Raw genomic sequence first — 7,094 nt, 5'->3', positions numbered from 1 at the left:
GAAATTGACAGACCAGTGCTATACCACTTAGAAGAGTATTTGAGCAAAATTGATTAAAAAAGAGCCTGAGGATTGCAGATTAAGACCACCCCCCTTTGGCTTGGTAGCGTAACTTTCCATCCACTAGGCCAACAGAGCTCTCTCTATGACTATAACATCAATTCTATGAGCAACAGATCTAACGCTTTCCCTATTCTATGCTATCCCCATAATCCAAGACAGGCTCAAACCCATTGCAGCAGTCACCATATCATAGTGATCCACAATAGCTCTGAATCCTGTCCTATTCTGAGCCAATCTCACTGTTTTGGACACACCTATAATCCCAGTCATTGTGTAAATCCATTTCATATAGTGTCCTCCACTCCTGTGTTGTCCCTCCACCATTCCAAGAATGAAGTCCTTCTCCAAGGACTGGTCTCTCTTGGCAATATGCCCAAAGTATGTGAGACAGAGCTTCAAAATCCTAGCCTCCAGAGAACAAGTTGGTTTCACCCTCTTCAGAACAGATCCGTTTGTTCTTTTGGCAGTCTGTGGTATGTTCAATACTCTTCTTCAGTACCACCAGTCAAAGCTATCAATTCTTCTACTGTCATTCTTATTCATTGTCCAACGCTCTGATGCATAGCAAGTAATTGTGAAGACTATGGCCTGGATCAGGCACACCTTAGTCTCCAGACTGGGTCTTTGCACTTCCTCACTCTGGCGAGATGCCTGACAGTAGACTTTCCTAATCCAATTTATCTTTTGATTTGCTAGCTAATGGTTCCAAGTGTTGATTGTGAACCTGAGCAAGCTGAAATTGTTAATAATCTCAATCTCTTCTCCATCCATCATGGTGCTGTCAACTAGTGGTGAAAATCTTTATTTTCCTGATATTGAGTTTCAATCCATATTGAAGACTACAGTCCTTGATTTTCTGAAGTGGGTGCTTCAGGTCCCCCTCAGTTTCAACAAGCAATGCTGTGTCATCTGCATAATGCAGGATATTGATGAGTCTTCCTCCAAACCCAATGCCACATTCCGCCTTATGAAGACCAACCTCCGGGTTGATCTGTTCCACATACAGATTGAAAAGGTATGGAGACACTCAAGCCCATCTTGTGAGGGTCTTTTTTTTTTTCTTCACTGACTTTCCACCTTTCCAAGTATAATGTCCTTTTCCAAGGACTGGCTCCTTCTAATAACATGCTCACAGAAAGATGAAGAAAGGAAGTGTGGAGGGAAAGAGGGATTACAGTGAGAATTGAACAGTCCTGGGATGTTGGGTTTCTTACCATTGTCAGCACATTAGGGCAGTGCCAACATAACAAATAAAGTTACATTTTCCCTCTGCCTACCTCAGCATTCCCAACACAAAATTATCTTAGTGTTACTGTCAGTTGGTATATCTTTACAGAGTTTTATTCTTTACACAAGCCATCCTCAATATCTAAAACCTTTTGCTTTTTACATATGCTGTGTTTCTGTATTTGCATAGTAAAATGTACAATGTTGCGATATACTGTACACATACACTTATCCCTTTTTAATCCTTAGAAGATATCTTAACTCTTTACAATGGTGTCTTGCTCTGTTTTAATCTATGTAACCACACATAAGGCATTTATTTATAGAATCACGTTCTGTAGTTTTCTCTAGGAAAAAGGTTATACAGGAGCTGTTTGTGTGCTTTCTTCTTGTTTGTAGTCCTGCCTCGTCTCATCCACCACAAACACAGACACTAAATTGTTTTGAGCCACCATGGAATTCTTAGGAAAACAGCTTTTGGGCTCTTTATTGCTTGTAGCTGCAACTGAGACCAACACTCTCAGTGAAAATGCCAGCTAATCTCATAGAATATTAAAAATTGGAAAGGAAATTAAGGGTGACATTTTTATTCTCTCTCTAACCAAGTGCTCCTTTTTCTTTTTTTAACTGCATCCAACTTCTCCCTCTTTCATGCTTTGATGTTTTAAGACTTTGTTTACCAACTACATTTTGAACCTATTTTTTTATTACTTTTCTTCATTCTTCATAATCAAATACTCTCTCTATTTTGGTTACTGGGACTAGAAGTTTATCAGTTATACATTTCATCAGTTATTAAGTTCACCAATTATAACATTAGATGTGTTTCATTAAAAATGAACAAACGTGGAACTTCTGATTGTCAAGTTGTTGTTGTTGTTGTTGTTATGTGCCACTGAGTTTCCTGAGACTCATAGTGACCCTATGGACAACAGAGTGAAACTCTGCTCTATCATGTGCCAAGCTTATTGTCTCCCACACACCTATTCCTTTACTCCAGTCACTGAATCAATTCACCTCATCAAGAGTCTTCCTCTCCTGTGCTGTCCCTCCACACTCCCAAGCATGACCTCCCTCTCCAAGAACTGGTCACTCCTTACAACATGTCCAAAGTATGTCAGATGAAGCTTCAGAATCCTTGCCTCCAAGGAGCAGCCTGGTTTAACCGTCTCCAGGATGAACTTGTTTGTTCTCCTAGCAGTCCATAGTATGTTCAATATTCTTCTCCAGCCAGTCTCACTGTCTCCAACGCACTGACTTTCGTTACCCTAGTCACTGTGTCATTCCATCTCAACTGGTATTTTTGTCTCCTGTGCTGTCCCTCCAACCTTCTAAGCATGATGTCCTTCTCCAGGTTCAATTTCCTCCTATCATCATGCCCAAAGTATGTGAGATGGAGTTTCAAAATCCTTGCTTCTAAGGAGCAGGTTTCACCCTCTCGAGGATAAACCTGTTTGTTCTCTTGGCAGTTCATGGTATGTTCAATACTTTTCTCCAACATCACAACTCAAAGGTATCAATTCTTCTGTCAACTGTAGTCATTGTCCAGCTAATAACTACAAAGACTATGACCTGAATCAGGCACATCTTAGTTTATAGACTGACATCATTGGTCTTTAGCAGTTTGTAGGTCCTTAACAGTAGAATTCCCCAATGCAATTAGTCTTTTGATTTCTTGATTGGTTGTGCCAAGAGTATTGATTGTGGATCTGAATAAGCTGAAATTGTTAAAAACCTCAATCTCTTCTCCATCTATCATGATGCTGACAATTGGTCCAGTGGTGAAAATCTTGGTCTTCTTGATGTTGAGCTTCAATCCATATTGAAGACTACATTGAAATAGATAAAAAATATTTCTAGAAGCCCTCAGTTACTGATACACCAGTCAACACTGTTTTATGAGGGTGGTTTAAATGTTTCTTTCTCTGATGCTGGAAGGGAGTTTTGATGGCATAGTCCGTAGGAAATTTCTCTGCTTGCCAAAAGGCTGAGTGTCTCTGATGGTTTGAATCCACAGGGGTCCTTGGGAGAAAGATGAGCAATTTCTTCTCATGCAAATTAGAGCCTTGGAAAGCCAATGAAGAATCAATTATGAGTCAGTTCTGATTCAATGGCAACATGTTTGAGGTCTTTAAAATGAGGCTGCAAGCTATGTCCCAGGTATTTCAAATAACACCAGGGTCATCTGTGGTGAGCAGATTTTAGAGGAGCTTCCTAACTAAGACAGACTAGAGAGGAAGGCCTAGAGATCCTCTTCTGAAAACCAGCCAAAGAAAGTTTTGTGGATCACAAAAGATAATGCTGATATGGCGCTGGAAGTTGAGCATCATAGGTTGAATGGCCACATAGGTTGTGAAACCCACAGTGGTCACATTCATGGACTGGAGAATACTGGCCATATTGAGATTGCACAGGAACAGATAATGTTTTTGTTCTGTCATACATTTGGATTCCCTGAGTTGGAGCCAATTCTTAATGGTAACAATCAACAATTTCCCAATAATGAAACAATAATTCAGTAATGAATATACTCTAGTTAGGATAATTTGAAAGTGTGCAACATTTATGATTATTGCCAAATACATTTTAAAATGTTTAAATAATACTAGTTCTTATAGAAAGAAGAGCATAATTTAGATAATTCACTAATGATAACCTTTACTGTTACCTTTCTTCATCAGTTTGTGTTGTGGAAGCTCCAAAGATTTGCAATATGCATGTGTGTGTGTACTTTAACTATATATATTCAAGCTAAATTAACTATATTCAACCAACTGGACCAGTTGGTAGCATCAGGATGGATGGTGAAGAGATTGATATTGTTCACAGCTTTTTAGTTTACTTGGCTCCACAGTCAACATTCTTGGCAACAGCATCCAGGAAATTAAAAGACATATTGTGATTGGAAAGTCTGCTGTTAGAGACCTCTCCAAAGTACTGAAGAGCAATGGTGTCTCTCTGGAGACTAAGATGCACCTGATACAGGCCATGGTCTTTGTAATCACTTGATATGCATCAGAAAGTTGGACAAAGACTAGGGAGGATAGAAGGAGAATTGATGCCTTTGAGCTGTGATGCTGGAGAAGAGTATTGAGGGTACCATGGACTGCTAAGGAAACAGACAGGTTCATCCAGGAGAGGGTTAAACTGGGCTGCTTCTTGGAGGCAAGGATACTGGAGCTTCATGTGGCATACATTGGACAAGTTAAAAGGAGGAACCAGTCCTTGGAGAGGACATCATGCTTGGGAAGGTGGAGGGACGGCGCAAGAGGGGAAGACCCTCTATGAGGTGGATTGATTCAGTGACTGGGGTAATTGGGGTGGGTGTATCGGAGACAGTATGATTGGCACAGGACAGAGCAGAGTTTAGGACTGTTGTACATAGGGTCGCTATGAGTTGCAAGTGACTCAACAGCACATAACAACAAGAAGAACATTCAACCTAAATATAAATACTGAGGAAATGATCTATGATGCTAAACTATATAAAGAAGAATGTGGCATGAGAATTGGAGCCTGAAATATGCAGGTAAGTCTCGCTTGTCTAAGAAAAAGGTGATTTAAAGCACTTATTGATGGATGAGTATGAGAACGAGGGGATGAAGAGGGGAGGGTGAAGGAGCAGATGAGTGTCAGGAGAGAAGGGAAACCTGGTAGTAGGTGTTGGGACTTGGTCAAGGGGAAAGATTGAGTCTCATCCAATACTCTGAGAAGATTTGCACTTGAATGAATTTGTGGACCCACACTGGACTTTTGATTGATGCGGTTCTCATTCAAAAGAAGGGCAAGCAGAAAAGGAGAGAAGGAAAAAAGAAAAAAGGAAAGGAAGAATAAAAATGGAGTCAGGGTTGTGCTACAGACCTTACCTTCCACAAACCAAGTGTTTCAGATTTTAAACTCTAATGTAACTGCTGGGCCTGTCTTCGTCAGGGTGCCTAATGCCTAACCAAAGAAGGTTAGCATCATTGACTTTTCAGCTAATAGTTGAGAACTTTTTTTTTAACGTAATTTGTTCTTAAAATACACAAGTTATATACATTTTAGACAACTACACATATGAAAAACTCAAGTTCCAAAATATTCAGTGAAGATGTTTGGATGACACTTATAGAACTGACTGAGCAGCTTCTTCTCTTTTTCAGAGAATTTTGAATCGACATTGGTTTTTAGTAAATTCAAGAGCTCCTCTTTGGTCGTCTTCTGTGTACTGCTGGGATAGTCACTTTGCTCAGTCCTCTGGCAGTAAATATATCCTGTCTCACTCTTTGGATCTCTTCCTTCTTGTATGGCCATAAGCTTAATACTGACAATTTTATGTAGAGTTGCAGGAATCTTAAAAACATCCTTTTGATGATCTATTAAAAAGAGTACAAGGAGGTCAGTCTTGCCTTTGGATAAGATTTTATTGTCAACAATAGCTTTTGAAAATATCCGTTTCACAACCATCCGGTTGTCACTTTCTTTCTGTAATTTAAACTCAGAAGGATGTGCTGCAACAGCCATGAAATACAGGAGTCTTCTAAATTCTTCTCTGTTTGAGGAATACAAAAGCTTTAGAAAGAGCTGAGTAGCTTCCAATGCTGTTTCAGTCTTTCCATTAACCAATAGTTCTGCAATTCCATTATGAACGTCACATAAGTGATTTAATAGAGGTTCCCTACTACTATAATAGTTGCCAATGGCATCAAACAGAAGTTATTTAACTGTATCTGTTCTATCCGGTTCCTCAGGAAAGTTCCTGCTTATGTCCACCACCATTTGGTCTGGAAGGTATTTCAAGCAGTCAACTGCTGCAGAGAGCCATTCATCTTCCTGAGAATCACTATAAGCTTTGAGAATCCCTCGATCCAGATAGCTACTGCTGTAGATCAAGTCAGGCTTTCTCTTAGGTTGAGGAACTTTAGATACAACCTCTTGCTGTTTGAGTAAGTAGTCAAGAAGTGAAAGGTCTACAAGTTGTAGTAGACGCCCAATTGTTTCTTCTTGCCATACTTCATTAATAACTTCTGGAGACAAGGTTGTAGAGAGATCGACATGAGGGGAGTCAGCTGGCTTTAAACTTAGATTTTCCCACAGATCCTCTAAACTTGCTGATTTGATGTCAGAGGACTTAAGCATTTGTATACCCAGAAAGCGAGTGGTGTTTGTTCTCTTTGCCTAACTGGCTGTCTTGGTTAGGGATCGTTGTGAATCTATAAAGGTTGCAACTGCTATCTTCAAATGTAGGTTGAAAGGTAGTTGAGAACTTAATCATTGCCATGTCCTAAGTATTGTGTGTGTACACACACACACACACACACACATGCCATGGAAATCCCAGAACATGTGGTGAGGTATTTTCATGTCCTTTTCCTATGTCTTTCTATTGCCTATAGTCTATAGTTTCATGGAGATTATTGGGGGTGGGGGAGTGTTTCTTTTTGTTTTGTTTTAAAAAATAAAATTGGGACTAATTTAAATTTTGACTTGCAGGGTTTTTTAAAATAAAATTTTAATTGTGATTTTAACAAATGTTTACAGAGAAGTTAGATTTTCATTTATTCATTATTGCACATTTTACCCCCTTTCCCTCCCTTATCCCATCCCCACCCAGTTCACTTCTTTTTTTTAATATTCATTCATTGTTGTGCCATTATCTGCCTCCATTCTCTTTTGCAATGATAAGCCTCTCTCTCTGGGCTTTTGTCATATATAAATAATGCCTAATCATATATTCATTTTAGACAGTCCTTTCTTTCAACTGCTCCAATGCAATGGTTATTAAATATCCCTCTTATCGTATTCTCCTCTCTTGCACTGTCCTT

The 7,094-nt window shown here is 39.4% G+C and overlaps 1 pseudogene; it reads right to left on the bottom strand.

Moving 5' to 3' along the window:
• Positions 1-5,355: 5,355 nt before the first annotated feature.
• Positions 5,356-6,550, bottom strand: LOC102857610 (annotated as a pseudogene).
• Positions 6,551-7,094: the final 544 nt, after the last annotated feature.

Source organism: Elephantulus edwardii, unplaced genomic scaffold (assembly GCF_000299155.1).
Source record: "Elephantulus edwardii isolate Elephantulus edwardi_28Jun2011 unplaced genomic scaffold, EleEdw1.0 scaffold00230, whole genome shotgun sequence".
NCBI classification, from domain to species: Eukaryota; Metazoa; Chordata; class Mammalia; order Macroscelidea; family Macroscelididae; genus Elephantulus; species Elephantulus edwardii.
Note: the sequence above shows the minus strand (reverse complement) of the source record. Positions and strands in the feature narration are given on the sequence as shown.